Raw genomic sequence first — 24,127 nt, forward strand, 5'->3', positions numbered from 1 at the left:
AGCGCCTTCTAGGGGCAACTGAATCTATTCATGATCCAGAATATACTATCCCTATTCCTGTTAATGGGATTGTAAAAAAAGAATATATGGTGGACTGGTTGATGGATGAAGTTTAGAGATGTTCATCAGGGTAAGTAGCACCTGTGATGAATTGGCCAGGGATTTTATGGACCACTCTTTTTGGATTTTTTATATTCTGTTATGGGAATGTTTCCCAGGATAAGAACCATTGCTCTGTCTAGCACACAAAAGAAGACAACCGGGGCTTAAGTTTTTTGCAAACTTAGTTTTTGGGTGATATAAGACCTAATATAGAAGATAAGGTGGATTCATTGATGGATGAAGTTTATAGATGTTCATCAGGTAAGTAGCACAAGGGATTTGACGGACCACTATTTTTTTTGGCTTTTATATTCTGTTATACATTTCCAAGGATAAGTTCTGTGAAGGTTGTAAATATATGATCACTAGAGATGAGCGAACAGTAAAATGTTTGAGGTTCGATATTCGTTTCGAGTAGCCCCTCAATATTCGACTACTCGAATCGAATATTGAACCCTATTATACTCTATGGGGGGAAAATGCTCGTTTCAGGGGTAGGCAATGTTCGATCAAATTATACTTACCAAGTCCACGAGTGAGGGTCGGGCTGGATCCTCCGAGCAGTCTTCTCCGTGCAGCATCCCCGCGGCGTCTTCCGGCTCTTCATTCACTCTGCCAGGCATCGGGCCACGGCAGAGCCGACAGTGCATACACGCACTACAAGCAGACATGAGTGAATGAAGAGCCAGAAGACGCAGCGGGGAAGCTGCACGGAGAAGACTTCTAAAGGTAGGAGAAGAACCAGCGTTGATTGGCCGACTGTATAGCATTCGGCCAATCAATGCTGGTTCTGCATCGAACTTTTCCATTCGAACAGCGAGTGGTACTCCATTGAGTACGAGTATTTTGAATACCGTAGTATTCGATCGAATACCTACTCGATCGAGTACTACTCACTCATCTCTAATGATCACAAAAACATTGTTATCCTTAAAATTAAATGCAGTATAATTACTTACATTTGAAACTGGATACATAACAAGATGGCCTCTAGGGGGTGGTCAGGTGTAGCTTTCGGCCATGTGGAGAATCACATGGCAAGAAGCCACACCCACAGGAACTACGTCACAAAATCACATGGCAAGAAGTCACTCCCACAGGAAATGACATTGGATAAACCACATGGTAAGGAGCTACATCACTTCCTGGAGGTGGTGCCCTGGAGCTGATGTCACAGGAGGCGGATACCTCGACCAACCAATCAGAGCTTGCTGTTGTTTACTTCCTGCATGTGGATATAAAAACCTGCACATTCTGTAATAAAGCTCTCATTGTGTGCACAGCTTAGGCTAAGGGCTCATTCACATTTGGGCCCAGTCTCTGTTCTGCAGGTTTCCGTTTTCTGCACAAAACAGAGGCAGGATACGGAAACCTGCAGGACTCTTTCTCACCCATTCATTTGAATGGGTTTCAAAGCTGTTCAGCCGTGAGCGGCAGTGAGCGTTTTATGCTCTCCGCTGCAAAACCGTTTTTTTTTTTTTAATCCGGACACAGAGTCGGATTTGCATGACTCTGTGTCCGGATTTAAAAAAAATGGTTTCGCGGCGGAGAGCATAAAACGCTCACCGCCACTCACGGCCGGACCCGGTCTGTGGTTTCTGTCTTCTTGCATGCAGAAGACGGAAACCACAGAACGGAGATCCGAACGCAGGTGTGAACCTAGCGTAAGAAAGAAATTCTTATACCAACTTTTCCCGTGTGATGTGGGATTTTATCGCTAGCAACTTAGTCTTTGAATTTGGCCAGCAATAGTCACTCACAAGTTAGTTAACTGAACAGGTGACCAAAAAGGCTCCTGTTTCTTACAGTCCTATGGTTTGATCTATCTAGTACACAGAAGAAGATAATCGTTGCTTTAAGTTTCTTGCAAACTTAGTTTTTGGTGATATCAAACCTAATATAGAAGATAAGGTAGATTAGTGTATGGGTAAAGTTCATAGGCATTCATCAGGGCAAATAATACAGATGACAAACAGGACAGAGATTTGATGGACCAATCTTCTTGAACTTTTTATTATTCTGGTATGGGAACATTTCCCAGGATAAGTCCTATAGTCTGCGCCTCCTAGTACATAGAAGTAGACATCTGTGCCTTTAATAGGTTTTTGCTAAATTTGTGGCTGACTGTTTTGCATTCTTCATTAAATTACTATTCTTATTACTTCCAGGGACTTTGCAACATGAAGACTTAAGTAGTTGCTCTGATGAAATTCTTCGGTGGTGACTTTCCTGGTCAGAAAACCCCTTCAATGAAAGGCAAATAATCCTTCCTCTTTAGAGTGGAATCGGAAATGATTACTTGCAACAGGAAAATAAGTAACTGGACTTACACAAAGAGTTAGTGTGATTAATATTGTATTAGTAACAGAAAGTTGTATAAATATGAAGGAGATTTGTAAAGACTGGTGTTTGCTCTGGGAATGAAGATGTGCCTAAATTATGAAGAGACATACACTCCTGCCCTCTATGCACCAGAGCTATCATTTATGCCAGTTTCTGCCCCTCCCAAACCCTGTCACAACACACCTCCTTTACTGAAAAATTGGCATGTGAGGCATAAATGCACCAAAAATTGAAAATCTTGGCACAAAAACAACAAAAACTTGCAACTTTTACACCAGAGATAATATACATCCATAGAAGATCATACAACTATTAGATGAAATCAAATGTGTTACATACTGCTCCTTATGTCCTTACTAGAGATGAGCGAGTAGTACTCGATCGAGTAGGTATTCGATCGAATACTACGGTATTAGAAATACTTGTACTCGATCGAATACCACTCGCTATTCGAATGGAAAAGTTCGATGCAGAACCAGCATTGATTGGCCAAATGCTATACAGTCGGCCAATCAACGCTGGTTCTTCTCCTACCTTTAGAAGTCTTCTCCGTGCAGCTTCCCCGCGGCGTCTTCCAGCTCTGAATTCACTCTGCCAGGCATCGGGCCTGGACAGAGCTGACTGCACATGTCCGCTTGTAGTGTGGACATGCGCAGTCGGCTCTGCCAAGGCCCGATGCCTGGCGGAGTGAATTCAGAGCCGGAAGACGCCGTGGGGACCCTGCAAGGAGAAGACTGCTCGGAGGATCCAGCCCAACTCTCACTCATGGACTTGGTAAGTGTAATTTGATTGAACGTTGCCTACCCCTGAAACGAGCATTTTCCCCCCATAGACTATAATGGGGTTTGATATTTGATTCGTGTAGTCGAATAGTGAGGGGCTACTCGAAACGAATATCGAATATCGAACATTTTACTGTTCGCTCATCTCTAGTCCTTACACTACCTGCCTCCTATCAGCACATGAACTGCCAATAGCAAAGAAACAGGCACACAGCAATGATATTCAAATTCTAGGTTTCCCTGTGATTTTCCCTTTGGATTTGTTGTTCCTCATTGGCCTCTCGGTTCTGAAACATGGCTTCCAGTGCACTACCCTTCTTTGCCTTTTTGCTGACATGCAACTGTAAGGAGGTGAAGATTAAAATTTTTGTGCAATAACCTTAGTTGGGTGACTTATGCCATAGACAGTATCAATACTCAAGACAGGTTGGCATCCTGTATAAAATTTCTGGTTATCTATATACTAAGTGTACTTGTCAGAAAATAACCCCAGGACCAACGCATTTCGAACTCAACTAACGGAATTCTTAGAGAATGCTTCTACTACTAAGAACTCTATTACGTGAGTTGGATATGCGCGGGATTTAACCCTTTGACATGTTCATTTTATGTTTTTAATGGACTCAAATAAACATGGATATTTTATCTATCTATAGATCTTTATCTATCTATCTATCTATCTATCTATCTATCTATCTATCTATCTATTTAGCTATCTCTGACCCTGGGGTATTCTTCTCCACATCCCTTCCCTCTTGTTTCACTGCTATGGTGACTGGCTTTTCTATAGTGTTAAACCACTGTAGGACAGGAAACTTTACTTTTCTATAGCATATTTGGCAAGGGATAATGTGTTTTACCTCCTAGTGAATCCATAGTGTTATAATGAAGCTGTAGGATATGAACCATTAAGAATATTCCAGTTTTCTGTATTTAGCCTAGCCTGGAACACTCGGTCCATATTTAACTTCTAAATACAGATTTGACACAAGCGTATGCCTATTAAATACAGGTTGTTCCTATGGAGCTAAGCATACTATGAAAATACCGTCCTCCCTCCTATGATATATAATTATTGTACCCCAATTAGTTTCACCTCCTGCACTAAATTCAGTTCATGGAGCTCGCGCGCTCAGAAATATGAGGAACTGCAAAGCATTAGTATTAGGATTATGAGCACTCAGTACTGGTGACAAATCCATCAAACTGTCTGCTGGATCCTATCATCGTCGCCGGAATCATCAATCTTAGCTTTCAATCATTAGTCTGTTTAATGTTACTGCATGTTCAACGTTTAGCCACATTATATCATAGACGTATGTGAGGTCACATCAGATTAGTGAAAGACACTGCGGAACAGAATTATTACCCAGTTCAAGAAAAGCCCAAATACTATATGACCCCTTATATATGTCAGATATGTCTATGGGGGACACAAAGGGGCGTGTATAAGTAATTGTTATGATATGCACTGTAATATCTACATAGAGATGGCAGCATAATGCAACATGGCTCATCTAGCCTTCAATTAGAGGAGTTGTCCAGAAGGTTTTATTTTACTTACTTCATGTGGGGATTTTTTCTGTTTTTTTTTTTTTAGTAGATTGTGAGCCCCACATAGAGATCACAATGTACATTTTTTTTCCCTATCAGTATGTCTTTTTGGAATATGGGATGGAAATCCATGCAAACATGGGAAGAACATACAAACTCCTTGCAGAGGTTTTTTTGCCCTTGGTGGGATTTGAACACCAGGACCCAGTGCTGCAAGGCTGCAGTGCTAACCCCTGAGACACCGAGTGGCCCCGTGGGAATTTTTTCACGCTAGACCAGGGGGGGGTTCTGAGCTATCTCTGACCCTGGGGTATTCTTCTCCACATCCCTTCCCTCTTGTTTCACTGCTATGGTGACTGGCTTTTCTATAGTGTTAAACCACTGTAGGACAGGAAACATTGCACTGCATTGCAATACCAAGTAAAGGCATTGGACCACTGCAATCTTGTTAGCAGGGATGTTAATGCCTCCATGAGGAAGCCTTCTTCTTCCAAAACCTCATAGCGACTGCAGCATCTAAGGAGTTAAATGCCTGGAATTGCTGGTTTGCTGATCCCAGACATTAAGAACCAGCGCCTGCAATGATTAGGAGCAAGTGCCCGAGCGTGCAGGACACAAAGTCAATTTTGGCAAAATTAGATCCATTAGTGACCAACGTAGAAAGCCTCTATGCCAGTCACTAATGGGTTAAAGAATTGCTGGTGAGTTCTTAAAAAATATTCCATGTTATTATCTATATTTAAAGAAATTCTTTGAAATCCTACAGCTCAGACTCTAGTCACTAAGCCAAATAATATGCTGAGACTTCCTGTTTTCTGTAGGATAATTGTTTGCATCAACCATGTCATTTATCAGTACACTGATGATCACAGCTATTACAATGTATTGATCCCCTTCCCCCTTCCTTGCAACGACCTATGCCCAGGTCACAAAACATGCCTAGAAAACTCTCCCATGGAAGTCAATATGGAACCATTGTGTCTTTGGCCATGGCCATTTCCAGGAGACAAGAAGTCACGGACTATTTTAGGTGTTGTTTTTTTTTTTTGGAAATTCTTTTAGAAAATAACATGGTATGTAAATAAAAACCTGAATTACTCAAGACACCTCCTGGTGACACATTACCTTTAAACTCCTGATATCCCTACTTATAAGGATTAGACTCTTTAGAGACATTTTTGTACATTTCTGGCAACAAATATTTTTTGAAATTGGGGCAAGTTTTTGTCTTCTGCATTCTCATACATTGCAGGCTGCTCAGTGCATTCTGAAATCCATCAGAAGAACTCACTGATGGTTCGGTCTGTAGCCCCTATCTCTGGTCTATGATAATAAAGCTGACTTTCCTATTAACTTAAAAAAAATTTTGAATTTGGTAATAAAAATATCAGTCTAGATTTGTATTTAGGAGAACAAGGAGATGGGCTCCACCATGTTTTCAGCAAGTTTGTTTGATAGACTTATCTGGAAGACACTGAGCAGCCTGCAATGTATAGGAACACATGCAGCAAAAAAACAAAAATACATGAATTTCAGAAAAAAACACTAGGAAAAATAGCTGTCAGATATTTCCATCTTTTTACATTACTCATATAGTGTAATGCAATTGAGCAATTTTAGCAGGTTTTAAAAAAAAGTACATATTATAAATGTATTATACAATGTTACTACACATAAAAAGGCGCAGAATAAGGGGGAAAAAGGCACAAGAGGTTTGATAAAATCCCCAATTAAGTTATGTGCATTTGGGTCTAAGGGAACAAATACTGGAACAAACATCATACTTAGGGCATAATATCATTTTGAAAAAAGTCACCAGGGTAAAAATTGAATCGAATATCAAAAACAAAATTGCATTGTGTGAATAGGATTTTTTTTCTATTTATACATAGCAAAATCTGGGCACTTTGGGGCACATTTGTTAAGACCAATGTTTTATATGCTAGTCAGAATGTATGGCTCGCTGGCCTCAGACAAGTTACAATTATTAGTTGGCACAAGTCCCTTTGTCCATGGTTAAACCGTCTCTGTATGTGAGCTGTATGTGAGTGTACGTGAGCTATATATACGATTTCTCTAGTCTGATATTCTGGATATAATGCTCAGTATTGGTTGTTATTCTGTATATATGGACAGTACCACTGCCCGTGGCAGGAAATAATTGTGAGCCATCTTATAGGTGGTATAAACTTACTCTAGACATTCTAAAGATGCACCAGATTTATCGTACAGCATCTGCCATTGCAATAAATCTGATGCATCTTAGTGTTTTCGAGTCTATGTTTGCGCTGTCTAAAAATCAGACAGTATTAGTACATCTATTTCAACGTGTGTGAATTCAGTGTAAAGAGTTTTTCTCATTTTTTAGAGTGATGGCATAATGTCAGGATATGCCATCACATTGTGCCGCTCTCTGGATCCACTGCTGATCCTAACAATAAAGGTGCCATTTGCTAAAGATATGTCACTAATATCAGATCGGTGAAGGTCTGACACCCATCACACATATGTATCAATTGTCTGTTCTCAACAGCTGATATACCGCAAAGGGTGCAGGAAGCAGGCAGATTTGTTCTCTTTATAGTGGCAGGACTGAGGCACTGCAGCCTCGGTTACTTTCGGACGAATGGATGCTTATCTGCAGTACCGGGTCTGGCCACTACACATAGAACAGAGCTGTCTGCTTCCAGCTCCCTTCTCTGTGTACATTTTCCTAACAAATGAGCCTCAATCTGATGCTTATAACGACCAGTTCAATGGCTGGTTACAATAACAATTCCCAATAGGGTGTAGATAAAACACAAAAACAGTGTTAAGTACAGGAGGTCACACACGTAAAGAATACTGTTGTCAGGAGAATTGACACAGGGTGTTTTAGGACTTTGGTGTTGATCAATTATCTTTAGGATAGGTCATCAATAACAGATCAGTCAGGGTCTAAACCGCAGTAAATTTGTTCCAGTATATGGACACAGTGACCATGAGAAATGAGCTGCAGTAACCTAACTCGACTAGTATACAGTGTAAGGACTGGTTCACATCTGCATTTGGTATTCAATTTGGGGAGTCCGCTTGGGAACCCCCTGAACGGAATACCGAATGCATTAAAAAGTGATGAGCAATGAAAGCACATGGACCCCATAAACTATAGTGGGGTTTGTGTATTTTCTGTGCAGTGTCTGCATAAATCATGCGGAGAAGAAAGTAGTTCATCAAGTACTTTTCTCTCCACATGTCTCGTGCGGACCCTGTGCAGAAAACACACGGACCCCATTATAGTCTATTGGGTCCATGTGCTTTCATTGCTGACCGCTTTTTAATGTGTTCAGTATTCCATTCGGGGTTAACCAAGCAGACTTCCTGAACAGAATACCAAACGCAGATGTGATCCAGGCCTAAAGAGCTGTCTGCTTCCAGCTCCATTAAACTGGGGATGATTTACTAATACTATCCAACTATTAGACCGTGCAACCTTAGACTAGACAGCCTTAAACGGCACCATATTTATCAAATCCACCAATTAAATGCCTTAAATTATGACAAATAATGCACCAAAGTTTCGGTGCATTTTTTGGTGCACAATGTTGTAAAATAAGCCACTCCCCTTTTTCACTAATCCATGCCCTTATTTTTTGTACATTTGCATTGTGTCTAAAACATTAGATGAATTTAGTTTAAGGCACAAATTATGCCAGAATGCTTGCATATCTTATAAATTTCTGCCCGGTGTTATTATTGTGATATGGCTGCAGGTATTAGCTGATCAGTGGGGGTGCCAGGTGTGATATGATATTGCTGGTCCATGCAAGGAAGAGGATGAGCGAATAGTATTCGATCGAATACCTTGTTCCCATAGGAATGCGTGTAAGCGGCCGAACACCAAGGGGTTAAGCGCATGAAATATTCACTGCGCTTAACCCCTTGGTGTCCGTCCGCTTACCCGCATTCCTATGGGAGTGAGGTATTCGATCGAATACTACTCGCTCATCTCTAGTCATCAGTATTGCAAACCTGGAAATCCCCTTTTAAGAAAAAAATGAGTTTTTTCCAGTCTTTAAATAACAGAACGTTTCCCCTTCGGCTTCATGTAGACCGTAACTCCGCACCAGAAGTGCCTTGCGATTATAACCGCTCTGGGTCCTCCATGTGTCCACAGGCCCTAAGGTCATCATGGCAAGAGGGGACTTGCTAAACGGCGTAGTATCTGTTAAATCAGCTTCTCTCCTAAACCCCTGCGAGTTTTATATGGATGACTGGAGGGGGAGAACTCCGATAGGAAGAAGAAATGGTGGGAGTTAATTACAATCTGGCACTAAACGTGTAAATAAAGGAAAAAAGGAAGATAATCAGGCTATGTCCCCAGGACCTTCTTCACCTTCACTCACATGCAGAACAGCCAGCATCTCTATTTAAAAGCTAATTTTGTGAGTCTCAGGTTAAAAGGGGTTAACAGCGTCTTGCCTGTAACACATGATTGGTCTTTATGAGGTTACCGTGTGCGTCTGTCTGAGGCCTACAGATGATGCTAAAGAGACTATAATGACAGCAATTCAAAGCAATCTAATTATGCAAACGCGAGGCTAAACAATTTCATCATCCCTAAATTAGATCGTCTTAATGAGATAAAGACACCAATTAATCCTGAATTAATTTCAATAGCCCATTTCAGGCAAACACTTTAATATGCAAATGTAAATGAGAAACAAAGCCTTGCGTGCACTGGCAGAGTTCAGGAACCTCTGGGTTTGCAGCTGGCCGAGGTGTAAGCGGAACAGCAGCACAAACGCACAAATGGCTGGCTGATAAGGCCCATTTAACACAGTCAGGTCATGTTAGCTACTTGTTGTATATTTATTCCCGTTGTTTCCCTATTTAGGGTTCCCTTATGTCTGTCACAAGCAATTGTTTTTGTTCTTTCCCCGAGCCGGCCTTGTAAAACCTCTGCGCGGAGGTTGTATCATGCATGTTTCTGAATGTGGATGTGTTTAAACGCTCGCCGGCAATCTAATCTGAAATAAATGCAGTGTTAAACTAGCAATCTATATCCAAAACTCCGTAATGCAATCTCTCCAGTCACCCATCTGTGACGTCGCTGACAGTACTTAAAAAATAACATTGCAGAAATAGAAAAGGAACGGGCCAAGCGTTCCACTCTTTCGCTGCCAGCCGTGCAGCCGTTCCTGGCGGCCTCCCATGGCAATGCGTTGGTTAAGCATTCATTAGCAGAGATGATTTGGAAGTGTTGGAGCATAATAACATCGGCCCGTGTTATGGGAGGCGAGCAATTCTCCCAGGGAGCCTCACAGGCTCTCGCGTTTATTAATGAGCAGCTTTCCTGTGTTACTGAGATGTATTGGGTTGGGACTCCCCTAAGTCAGAGCCTCGGACATACACAGCTAGGACTTTTTTTTAATTTACCTGCCAGGCTGTGGGGAATACAGGATCATCTCAGATAGCTGCGTCAATAAAACCAAGTCGTCTACTAGTATGTGCTGCCTGGTTTTGAAGAGCGGGGCCAAGGCCTTGGATTGGAAGATTCACTTTCTTCTGTTCTGGGAGTAAATTTCAAATTGCAAGCCATTTGCAGATGGAATTCCTTGACACGACCGTTCATGGGTGGTCAGCCGCGGTATATGGTACGTATTAGTTCTACATTACAATGCTTTGAACTGACACTTAGGAGTCACTTGGTTATTTAATAAATGATCACACAAAATGGAAGGAGGAAACACCTGGACTTGACTTTCCCCTTCCACGAGCTGTGTAAATTATTAATGCATCATAAAAGCAAATGTAAAAAAAAAAATGGCAAAAACATCTGTTCAAGCCTTGTACGAAGGGGCAATGCAGATCGATGACATCATCATTATGCAATGCTCTAACCTGATTCCGCATTCAGTTTCTCAACTGACCTTTCTGATAAAGGGCCAGTATAATTAAGATGATATACCGTATTCTCCAAGATGAAGAAAAGATGAAAAACAGTCTTGGCCGGGAGATGGAAGGACGGAAATGACATTGATTTTACGACAAGCTGAAGTGCCGGTGCCAGTACCCAGAACGTTTCAATTATCTCAGAGCAGAGTGAAGAGCGGGAGGTGCCTTGCTCATTTTCACCTGCAAAATTCTCCCATGTAGCACTGCAGCAGCTGTGTTACCGTTATTTCCGTCCTCTCTCGTCCTTTTAGAGCTGAATGACTTGATATGCCCTTCAAGCTTCAGCGACTCTGGAACCGCAGCACTACGAGCTCATATGTTATAAAATAGAGAAGATTATTAAGGGCAGTCTCAAGGGTAAGAATATTCTCTTGGAACAAAATAGTGATGGCTTATTATTGGAACTGTCCAGCAGTTCATGACAAATTTGGGCACTTGAGTGGGTAACCAGTTTACCCACCTTAGTGACCTAGTCAGATGAATGCTTCTTGGATATTCATCATGCATCCATTACCAGTGTCATTTCTGTTGCTCATTAGGTTTAATTGAAATCCAAGTGCGTAGACTTACACATTAAGGGTTTTCATATCTGTAAAAGGCAAAATGTGTGACAAACCTATTAGGGATTCACATATTAGATAACTTTAATTACAATATGCAAGTTTTCCAATAGTCTTATCAATTTGCCCTGGGGTTACATTTTGATGTCAAGTTTAGTTACTATAACCATGACACTTGTTTATCTCCATGAATCCATAATAACTTTCAATCTATCTGACCAGGTCTTGAGACCTGCACCACCTAGTGGTTCCTCACCGCTTTATGCTCATGTCCTGTATTAGTTTTCTCAAGGTTCATTCAACTTTTATAAAATTGTGCCAATATTATACTGTTTGTATACATTATTTGGCTGACGGATGTGGTATACCCCCAAATCCATCCATACATGAACACATTTGGTTTATCCAAGCATGTATGGAATTTTGAATGGAGAGAGGAGAGAAGGACACTATAAGACATCTCTAATCTTGGCTTATCTCCCATAAGAACAAAAGATTGGGTATATATTAAATCCTTTTTCCCTAGACTTCAAGAGAAAGCCATATACATTCATTGAATGATTATGCTGAAATTGGAGATCTTGGCCAACATAACCTAATGTGTATGGACAGTTTTAGCCCTTGTGTGCCTCTTTTTTTCTTGATTGTGAGCCCCACATAGAGCTCACAACGTACATTTTTCCCTATCAGTATGTCTTTTTGGAATATGGGATGGAAATCCATGCAAATTCAGGGAGAACATACAAACTCCTTGCAGATGTTTTCTTTGCCCTTGGTGGGATTTGAACACCAGAACCCAGAGCTGCAAGGCTGCAGTGCTAACCACTGAGCCACCATGTGGCCCGTGTGCCTCTTTTTCATCATGATACACTCTTGATAGACTCTTAATATCATGACATTCTCTTGCTATCACTGACATCCAGCCAATGAAATCTACCCTATACTTTAGACCAGGGGTAGGGAACGTACGGCTCTCCAGCTGTTGCAATACTACAACTCCCAGCATGCATACTTGCTCTGCTGTTCTTGGAACTCCAATGGAAGTGAATGGAGCATGCTGGGAGTTGTAGTTTCACAGCAGCTGGAGAGCCGAAGGTTCCCTACCCCTGCTTTAGACTCTAGTAGACACCTTAAGGACAAGTGTGAATTCTGTCAGATAACCTTACAACAGGGACATACAGTAGTTGGTGGGCACAAGCAGGGAATCTATTTAGATACAGAGTAAGCCTGTTCTCCGAGTGAAAGAAAGCCTAGCTATAGCTCTGCTTATGAGGTTGCCAACTGGAGTGCTCATGCAATACTCTGACCACTTGCCAGCTGCTTTTTCATCAGTCTCCAGTCCAACTCAACCCAAACCACCTCCATTGGGTTAGAGCAGGAGACCATAGTAACCACCATGCAGAAAGGCTGGACTAAAAGGCAAAGCCTTAAAAGGTAGGCCTCAGGACAGGGCTGACAGGAGTGGAGATGAGGAGCAGAGAGGAAGGGGTTAAGTTAGGCGTTGGGGAGGAGTAGAAGGGAGGGAGAAAGGGGGAGGTCATGGGGGATGGGTGTTTAAGAAGAAAGTGGGAAAGTTGGCACCAGTTGGGAAGGAGTCACAGACAGAACAACCCCCACCCGAGGCCACATGGTGGCTCAGTGGTTAGCACTGCAGCCTTGCAGCGCTGGGTCCTGGTGTTCAAATCCCACCAAGGGCAAAAAAACATCTGCAAGGAGTTTGTATGTTCTCCCCGTGTTTGCATGGATTTCCATCCCATATTCCAAAAAAAAAGACATACTGATAGGGAAAAATGTACATTGTGAGCTCTATGTGGGGCTCACAATCTACATTAAAATAAAAAAGAACAGCACCCACCCCAATTATTTGGTTATTGTTGGGAGGTTTATTATGTCACAGTAGCTAGGCGGGGGGGTCCTCAAAGCTTGTGGGGTATGGAAATGGTTTTGGTGGAAGGGGGGCCCTGCGGGAGAGGCAGGACTCCCCAGACCAGTTGGTATTTCTGGAAGATTTTGGTTTTCAGTGAGGCCGATGACCAGTGAGGTTTAAGATCTTGCTGCCCCCGAGCTAGTGGAATGGCTGGGGGTAATATTCCTAGTGCTAACGAATATTAATAGTCACTTGCAACAAGTTTTCGGACTTCGAGGACCTCCTTAGTCAGGCATCAGGACATTCTGTTTACGTTTCTGTGGATAGACACTTGTAGTGTCTATAGCAGGGGTAGGGAACGTACGGCTCTCCAGCTGTTGCAAAACTACAACTCCCAGCATGCATACTTGCTCTGCTGTTCTTGGAACTCCATGGAAGTGAATGGAGCATGATGGGAATTGTAGTTTCACAGCAGCTGGAGAGCCGAAGGTTCCCTACCCCTGGTCTATAGGGTTAATGTTGAGGTTTTAATTGTTGACACGTTAATGGTTATTTATGGTTATTTAATAAACGGTTTCTGTGGCCAATTTGGTCCAACTTTGTTGTCATGTCATCATTTCATAAGGAAGCGACTTGGCAATGCCCTTGTTATGCTTTACTACGGATTTCCATGTACAACCCAAAATCTAACACTGGTGAGTATGAAATCTTTCAAAGAATTTGCTATGTGCAATCCCTGTTATGTTGAATGTATGATATAATATAATATATTGCACTGTGCTAAGCTATTTGAACCTTTTCGAGATGCGATGTTGAAATTCTAACCCTCCCTCTCAGACCTCCTTGCCATAGGATGTTGTTGGGTGTAATATTTTCCAGGAGAAGATGTGACTTGCTAATATGTTTTTCTCGAGGAGCATTAGTACTTAGAGCATTGATTGCAGAAGTGCCAGTGAAAAATGTGTTTTTCAGCAGCACTTCAAAAACATCAAGTCATAGTCCCCAAGGTACCAGACCCTACTGCTACAAACATATGTGCCAAATCAGGAATCTAAGCGGAACATGGTGTGTGGTTGAAATGTGATCTATAATATGTTTACTGAGGACTTCAACTTTGTAATTAACAAACCTTCCAGGAGTTTAACCCACTTTCTGTTCTTATAAAATTCTTCTTGAACTCAAGCTGACACACAGTGAAATTTAACCCATGGACTTTAAAAAAAAAAAAAGTAAGGCTGGCATGGTAAGTAAACTTACGAGAAAAAATATTGTCTCCAAACTCAAGGTAAAGATCCAACGTTGGAGATACTTTAATGCTGATGTTGTATCGTTGTGCAGAATTTCTAAGTACTTAACTTAAGTTTCCCAGGATTGATGCACCGTAGGTTGTTGTCTAACTGGTCCATGGGGTTTTCTCATGAAAGACTTTTATGGTACCAACTAGATATGTCAAATGTTTTGATAGCCCTGTTGTTAAACTGCCAAGGGTTTTACTACCAAAGTACCCCATACATCACGCTACCACTTCACAATCATCGCCTCACATCCCTACGTAATCTTCTCTCATTCTTTGCATTGCAAGAAAGTACAATGGTAGAAATCCAAAAATCTCAAATTTGAAACTTAGACCATCAAATTTTCATTGGTTTTAAGTCTTTTCACCCTAATTCTCTCCCTCACTAAAGGCTTTTTCTTATAGTCAGTAGTGTCCATAAAAGAGGGACCTATAGGCAACAACCTTGCTCAGGACTTGCCATACAGAACAGAAGGGCCTGATGCTTGTTTCCCCATCTATGCTCTTTATGACCCCCTTGTTTGCTAACAATGCTATTATGACAACCTCCTATATTGACGTAGGCAGAACGTAGATCATGAAGGGAGTGATGTGTCGTGGATTGGCTTGGTGGGTATATTAGGTGTACGATAGGCTGTCACTTGTCATGGGTAATAGGGGTGATTTATCAAAATTGCAAAAAAAAGCTGATTATTGGCTTTCTGGTAGTATTTCGGAAAGTTTAATATTGTTTCTGAAAGTGTGAATTGTCTATGAGCGGCTATGGTGAAAGGGTGTTGTGAGTGGACAAAAATCAACATTGGGAATAGCTGATGTGTAAATTGGAGAGCACTACATGCCAGTTATGTGAGAGGTAAATGTCAGCTATAAATGTATGCAAGGGCTAACCAACATGTGTCAGCGAACCAGGCGTGTGTCTAAAACAACAGTTCAATGAACCCTACTGTGTATGGAGCTCCAACGCAGACAGATGGTCATTGCACCTACAAAGGTGCATATAAAAAAAAGCTTCAATTTGCATGGCCATACTGGAATTGCCTTCACCAATGAGTCACATTTTCTGCTTCATTAAACGGATGGACATTGCCATGTCGGGGAACAAACATCAAGAGAAGAAACACACTGCAACCATAACTGGAAAGAACATAAGCTGGTAATGATAGAGTTATAGTATTCTTTGGACTACTCATCATTGGAAAGCACTTTGAACCAATGCAGGTATGAATCCATCCTTGCAGATCACGTATATATGCTCTTTTTCTTGTAGACTATTACAGCTAGACAATGCAACATGTCATACAGCTAGAAATGACTGACAGTGGTTGGAAGAGTACAATCAAGAATTCCAAAAAAGACTTGAGCCCAATTGAACATCTGTAGGACTGACCACTTCGATCATCGTGTTCAGTCTATAAATTGTCCCTCATGCACCCTCCAGCAAATGTTGAATACCATGCAGTCAGGATGGCTTCAGACACCTGATATAAACAAACCTTCACTTTAGGTACAAAAAAATAAGCAAAATAAAATACAGCTTTAACTTCAGGCAAAAAGCAAAGCAAAACCCCTGCTTGTCCGAGCTCTAACTAATACAGAATCAGGCTAACTATATGTGTGGCTTACTTCTGGCCATATGATCAAAGAAAACACAAGTCCCAGTTTGGTGTCACCAAACTCAGCTCTCCAGGACAGACCCAGGCACCTCCTCTCACTTTCAGGATCTGCCCTGAAGTGCAGGCTCAGCAGCATTTTATTAGCCAGTAATGAGCCCAGGACCCACACCTGGGGCTGAGGCCTACTCTAGACCCACCCTGGACCACAAATAGGTCAGGACTCTGGGGGATATATATCTTTACTCCAGCACTCTGACTGTCACCTTCTCACACTACACAGTGTTAGGTCACTGTACGTATCGACCCATTATAGGTGGGTATGAGCATGGTACAAGATTTTATGATATTGATGCCCAGAAGCTTGAAGCTACATCATGTCTCAGTCATCCATATACATTCTATTTTCTGTTGCAGTTAGTCAAAGGTTCTACACGAAGAGGTTCACACATTCAGTATTAGTCATAAGTAAACCCACCATGGATTGTCAAGAAATCAACAACAGCGATTCCACAAACATAACCATATATTAGATTTGTAGACACTTTAAAAAGTTTAACAGTTTTGCAAATCTAAATAAACATTTAAAGTTTTTCTTTAACCATCTTAGTGGTGACTGTCTGCCATGTTGATAGGTTGCCAAAGGATAAAACATAAATGCAGGAACTTTCTATGGTCTGGCACTTGTCAGTAAACCAGCCATGATTTCCTTATTGTGGGCCCCACAAGCCCAATAATATAACCCAGTCGCAATAAGGAAATCATGGCAGGGTTTCTTACAAAGAAAGTTCCTACATTCATAGTATCTATGGGCAACCTATCAAGACAAAGGCTGTCACCACCAAAACTGTTAGATAAAATCTTTAATCTTGAAAGTGTAACTCCCACGTTTTCCCCACTATTGTGCCGGGGTGTTTGATAACAATTTGTGTAATATACTTTATTAACCTATCTAACTTCCTTTTAATAGAAAATAGGCTGTAACGTTATCTTTAGCAACTCTCTAACTGAGCTGTTACTATGGAAAGTCGGTACAGATTTGTGATGTGAATATGCAAAGCTGTAGCATTTACCAAAAGGGGGTGGTCGCTACAAATGGCTTCTATACCACTTAGAAAAATGCTCCTGGTACCACCAGAAAGCTTTCATATGCTGCTAAGATTGAAGTACTAGCCGAGCTTGAAACAGAACCTGAGATATCACCATGGCTCCCAACCATCCTGCATTTAGCGGGACTTTCCCAATATTAAGCTCCTGTCCCGCGATCCTGCACAGCTTACTGCATGTCTTGCTCTGCCCCTGAAGTGTTTTACTTGTGTTATACTTTCCCTCGATCACCATCATCATATAACAGTTACAAGGTTGTAGCTGTGATAAGAGCAGGTGGTGATCAGGGGAAAGCTTCACTACTGTAATCAGAAGGACCTGTGTGACATCAGACGTCACGTGACTAGGTAGGTGTGTCTTAGTATGCTGGCAGTAAGGAAGATGGAGAGATTTGTATATTCCAAGGTACTGAGAAGGGAGGGAAGGATGTGGGATGCAGGGTGTGTGTGTTGCAAGGAGAGGGTGTACTGTGTGTGAGGGGGAGATGTGGGGTTCAGTGTGTACTGTGGGGGGATGCGGGCTGCAAGGTTGACTGTGGAGGGAGAGGTGTTGGGTGCATGGGTGTACTATGGGGGGTTGAAATATGGGGTGCATGGGTGTACTGTGAGGGGAGAGATGTGGGGTGCAGGGTGTATCCAACAAGAAATGGGTGGGAATGGGCAAAGTCAATTTAGAAGTGGGTGGGGCTAAATTTACTGTGACCCGCCCACATTTTGTCCCTCTTTCTATCCTTTAAATGTTGGGAGGTGTGGATATCACTCATTTGGGAATTTGAACTTAATATACAGAAGTCCATGCTGCATATAAAATTGTCAACTACAGTCCTATGAAAAAGTTTGGGCACCCCTATTAATCTTAATCATTTTTAGTTCTAAATATTTTGATGTTTGCAGCGGCCATTTCAGTTTGATATCTCTAATAACTGATGGACATAGTAATATTTCAGGATTGAAATGAGGTTTATTGTACTAACAGAAAATGTGCAATATGCATTAAACCAAAATTTGACCGGTGCAAAAGTATGGGCACCTCAACAGAAAAGTGACATTAATATTTAGTAGATCCTCCTTTTGCAAAGATAACAGCCTCTAGTCGCTTCCTGTAGCTTTTAATCAGTTCCTGGATCCTGGATGAAGGGATTTTGGACCATTCCTCTTTGCAAAACAATTCAAGTTCAGTTAAGTTTGATGGTCGCCGAGCATGGACAGCCCGCTTCAAATCATCCCACAAATGTTCAATGATATTCAGGTCTGGGGACTGGGATGGCCATTCCAGAACATTGTAATTGTTCCTCTGCATGAATGCCTGAGGATTTGGAGCGGTGTTTTGGATCATTGTCTTGCTGAAATAACCATCCCCGGCGTAACTTCAACTTCGTCACTGATTCTTGAACATTATTCTCAAGAATCTGCTGATACTGAGTGGAATCCATGCGACCCTCAACTTTAACAAGATTCCCGGTGCCGGCATTGGCCACACAGCCCCAAAGCATGATGGAACCTCCACCAAATTTTACAGTGGATAGCAAGTGTTTTTCTTGGAATGCTGTTTTTTTGGATGCCATGCATAACACCTTTTTGTATGACCAAAAAACTCAATCTTTGTTTCATCAGTCCACAGGACCTTCTTCCGAAATGAAGCTGCCTTGTCCAAATGTGCTTTTGCATACCTCAGGCGACTCTGTTTGTGGCGTGCTTGCAGAAATGGCCTCTTTCTCATCACTCTCCCATACAGCTTCTCCTTGTGCAAAGTGCGCTCTATTGTTACCGATGCACAGTGACACCATCTGCAGCAAGATGATGCTGCAGCTCTTTGGAGGTGGTCTCTGGATTGTCCTTGACTGTTCTCACCATTCTTCTTCTCTGCCTTTCTGATATTTTTCTTGGCCTGCCACTTCTGGGCTTAACAAGAACTGTCCCTGTAGTCTTCCATTTCCTTACTATGTTCCTCATAGTGGAAACTGACAGGTTAAATCTCTGAGACAACTTTGTGTATCCTTCCCCTGAACAACTATGTTGAATGATCTGTTTTCAGATAATTTGAGAGTTGTTTTGAGTAGCCCATGATGCCACTCTTCAGAGGAGATTCAAATAGGGGAACAACTTGCAATTGGCCACCTTAAATACCTTTTCTCATGACTGGATACACCTGGCTATGAAGTTCAAAGCTCAGTGAGGTTACAAAACCAATTTTGTGCTTCAGTAAGTCAGTAAAAAGTAGTTAGGAGTATTCAAATCAATAAAATGATAAGGTTGCCCATACTTTTGCACCGGTCAAATTTTGGTTTAATGCATATTGCACATTTTCTGTTAGTACAATAAACCTCATTTCAATCCTGAAATATTACTGTGTCCATCAGTTATTAGATATATCAAACTGAAATGGCTGTTGCAAATACCAAAATATTTAGAACTAAAAATGATTAAGATTAATAGGGGTGCCCAAACTTTTTCATAGGACTGTAATTTAAATGTGGTTATGTTCTTGAAAATCCATGAAAATTTGGGGAAAAAATATTTTTACATTTTTTAGTGGTTATCTTGAATAAATGTTTTAAGTTGCAATTTCTGTTATTCATTACTAGATCCCCTTGATATGAAGGTCACAACATGTAATAGTAATATTGCTGGTTATGAGGCCTATGAGATTAGAGTGCTTCATCCGTCTACCGATTTCCCATTCCATGACCAATTAGAAATATTTTTTCTCTCTTGATACCGAGTTGTCTTCCTTTCTCTTTACACTTACTGTATACACAGCCTGTGTGATTCATCCATTGTCTTTGGATGCTTTGCTCCTTCTTCATTTTCCGATATGCCATGTATATCCTCCTCCTCCTTGATGACGGAGAGGACAGTGAAAGTATGGAGTGAACATAGACAGAAGTGCTCAGTTTAATCTATGTGAGAAGCTGCAAGATAGCCATCTATATGTAGGAGATACACAGACTCTACAACAATAGAATTATGTGATATGAAAGAAATATATAATGAGAACAACAGTATTTATAAAGCTACTTAAGCAACAAGACAGCCATCTGTATGAAGGAGTTACACGGACTCTACAACAATAGAATTATGTAATATGAAAGAAATATATAATGAGGACTAAAGTATTTATAAAGCTACTTAAGCAGCAAGACAGTCATCTGTATGAAGGAGTTACACAGACTCTACAATGATAGAAATATGTAATATGAAAGAAATATATAATGAGAACTACAGTATTTATAAAGCTACTTAAGCAACAAGACAGCCATCTGTATGAAGAAGTTACACAGACTCTACAACAATAGAATTATGTAATATGAAAGAAATATATAATGAGGACTAAAGTATTTATAAAGCTACTTAAGCAGCAAGACAGTCATCTGTATGAAGGAGTTACACAGACTCTACAATGATAGAAATATGTAATATGAAAGAAATATATAATGAGAACTACAGTATTTATAAAGCTACTTAAGCAACAAGACAGCCATCTGTATGAAGAAGTTACACAGACTCTACAACAATAGAATTATGTAATATGAAAGAAATATATAATGAGGACTACAGTATTTATAAAGCTACTTAGTATAAGGAAAATGTTTGTTCTCGTACCGTGTTAGCCAGTGAGTAGGAAATATAAAAAAAACAAAAAACTCGATAGTCTTCAGTAGTTGATACCTTTTTAATGGCTAACTAATAATGATGACAGATTACAACATTTCGGAACTCTTGGCTCCTTTCTCAAGTAAATTTAAAACCATTTCTGAAGGAGCAGATTTATGTACAAAAAGGCGCATAGGGATTGAATTCCAGGAGGAAGGGGGGTAGAGGGTTATTAATAATTGGTACAAACAATGTAAACTATTCCAGGTTTTTATCAGTTCTCAGGGTCTCAGGTCAATGATTTCTGTAAATGCCATAAAACCATGTGACAGATTTAGCCCCTTCTCCAGTGTTTGAAGCAGGGTCATAAATTTATACTCATAAATCCATCATTCTTTCTTTGTAAAGCTACTTAAGCAGCAAGACAGTCATCTGTATGAAGGAGTTACACATACTCTACAACAATAGAATTATTTAATATGAAAGAAATATATAATGAGGACTACAGTATTTATAAAGCTACTTAAGCAGCAAGACAGTCATCTGTATGAAGGAGTTACACAGACTCTACAAGAATAGAATTATGTAATATGAAAGAAATATATAATGAGGACTATAGTATTTATAAAGCTACTTTATATTTTGGAAGAATATTTGTAATGAAAAAAACAATCAATGCAAAGGAATCCATTGTTATGTCTTTTCGGTATACAAATTGATAATACTACAGACTATAAAAAATGTGACAATCATTATTTAACACAGTTTTTTTCAGATGATGTAAATAGAGCATAAAAATAGTTTATCTATAACACAAATTACGTCCTCATTTTCCATTTCTCCAGAGCTGTCAGTGTATTACGTGAATGGCAATTAGTTGTCTTGCTGCAAAAACAAAGGAAGGAAACAAAACCTGTCTAGAGCTGTATTAATCATGTTTTGAAAATAAAGACTGGTAAAATTCTGACGTAAACAATCCGGTGTTACAATGTTATATGTTATAATAATTTATAAATATCATTTTTATTTTTATTTTTTTTCTTAGAAAAATCCTTCAACCCTGCCATATGGGGATGTTTAACTGGCATGAATGCAGTGAAGGACATATTAACAGAGATATGTTACTTTTCCCCTGAGCTGACACTTTTTGTTGATCGTCAGCTCGAAGGGAAAACATTGAAAGAAAAAGAAAATAAAAATGAGAGGGACATTGGTCTGGCATTTGACAGGATGTTCTTAACTATGGGCAAATTTGGCATGACAAGTGTTCCTTATCTGTCTTCCATGTGTCTATCTCATGATGTTATTCGTTATTCTCCAAATTTGCTGCTCTGACTTTTTCTTTACAAGTTTAGAGTTACAGTGCAGTCTTTTGCCATCGTCTCCGGGATCTTTTCAACTTGGAATTTCTGCCCATTTTCAGGAAATGTTGCATTTTATGTTGTCACATCTCATCAGACTTCATGCGCCAGGGCCGCAGGGTGTTGGGTGGGGGGAGAGAGATGGGCCCCGTGTGCAAATGGATACCAAAGTAATAACAAAATCCGCAGCAGTCACATTTCATTAAAGAAGAAGATCGCAGTCGTTCCATTTTTTGGTGGCTGTAGAGAATGGCTTGTGATTTCACTACAGCACAAGAAACATCTCATGTTCAATAATAACATCAACATGAATGCTCCTAGGTGCGTTTATTGTATTGCTTTTTTTTAGACCGGTCCCAGTCTGAATAATGTAAAATAGAATAAAAAGGTCATAATAAAATTTGTGCAACTGGATTAATATGTTCATCAAAATTTAAAGCACTAATAGCTGTCATGCTTAAAGGGCTTGTCCAGTTTTTAAAGCCATTTTCCACCACCCTATTAATAAATTCTGTCTAAAGAGGACGGCGAACCTTTGTTCACAATTCAAATGGACTTGAATGACCACCATTTAATGCTTAGTTTCCCAGGTGGTGTCACTGCAGGGAAATATAGCATGTTCTGAAAGGTTTCCCACAGATTTCGGCTGATCCTTTGGTGACCCAGCTGGAGGAAGACTTGTGATCAGTTCATTGTGAAGCGGCTCATCAAAGAAGTTGGGATTATCCAAAGTGGGGCCGTTTTAATACATTAGGGGGCCATGTTCAAACTTTTTTGGGGGGGCACCTCCATATAATTTAATTTTCCCTGCTCCACAAAGGGCCCCCTACTGCCTTAACCACCAATGTTACAGAAAAAAACTAAACAAAGAAAATTTACCTAATCACGTTCCCATGGACCTGCAGGCTCCGGCTGTAATGATGTCTGCAGTTCCCTGCCGCAGACATTACCAGTCGAAGGCTGATAGCTCTGTGCTACACTATTGTATTCAAACTCTATCTGTGTCCTAAGGACACAGTAATAGTGTGTGTACATAAATACCCACAATAGTGCCTCCGAAATATGCAGTGCAAATCCTTGGTGGGTTATTGGCGATAATGAAATTTTCCTTGTGGTGGATGTCATAAGCTGCAGCTCGCCCCTGGACCACTTGACCAAAGGTCAGTGGTAAAAGTACCTATACACGTAGGGATAAAAAGGGTTGGGGATTAATTGAGCACTGCTGTACCCAGATGGAATATTCAGAAAATAAAGTAATGAGTAGAAGAACAGTCGTGGTTCCAATAGCTTTTATTTCAGTAAAAAGGTAACGCATTTCAACACTAACAGTGTGTCTTCATCAGGCCAACCAGAAAATTAAGCTGCGTGGGTTCTGTCCTGCAGAGTATGCACTTCAGGGCAGATCCTGGGAGCAAGACGAAGTTCCTGGGTCTGTCCTGAATTACTGAGAGGCTGATAAGGATATACTGAGCTATTTTTGATAATTCATGTGGTTGGTAGTAAACCACCCATACAGTTAGTTGTTGTTTAGTTAGCGCTCAGACGAGCAGGAGTTTTGTTTTGCCTTTTGCCTGAAGTTAAGGCTGTGTTTTATTTTGCTCCTTTTGTGCCTGAAGTGAAGATTTATTTATTTTAATGTTTTTTCTAAATAAACCAGTTTCACCAGATACTATGTCCCTGTCTCTAACTGGTTGCTACTGAGCTACATCCCCCACAGAACCAATAAACCATAGTCCTCCAAGTTGTGGTGCACTAACTTCACTGACTGCACTCTTGCTGTTCTGCCAAGCACAGACAGAGTAGGGGGTTTAACACTTCTCTGCTCAATGTACCAACTGATCAAGGTTTGCATGTCCGGTCCCAACAGTAATTTATTAGGACATTGGTCTGAGGTCAAAAACTTTGTATGTGAACCTTTCTAGCAGATAATCGTAGACAGTGAAATTAAAGGAGCTGGCAGACTAGATTTGACCATTTTTTATCCATGCTTACTGTGGGGTGTTAAATAGGGTCAAAA

The sequence above is a fragment of the Leptodactylus fuscus genome, chromosome 9 (assembly GCF_031893055.1).
Source record: "Leptodactylus fuscus isolate aLepFus1 chromosome 9, aLepFus1.hap2, whole genome shotgun sequence".
NCBI classification, from domain to species: domain Eukaryota; kingdom Metazoa; phylum Chordata; class Amphibia; order Anura; family Leptodactylidae; genus Leptodactylus; species Leptodactylus fuscus.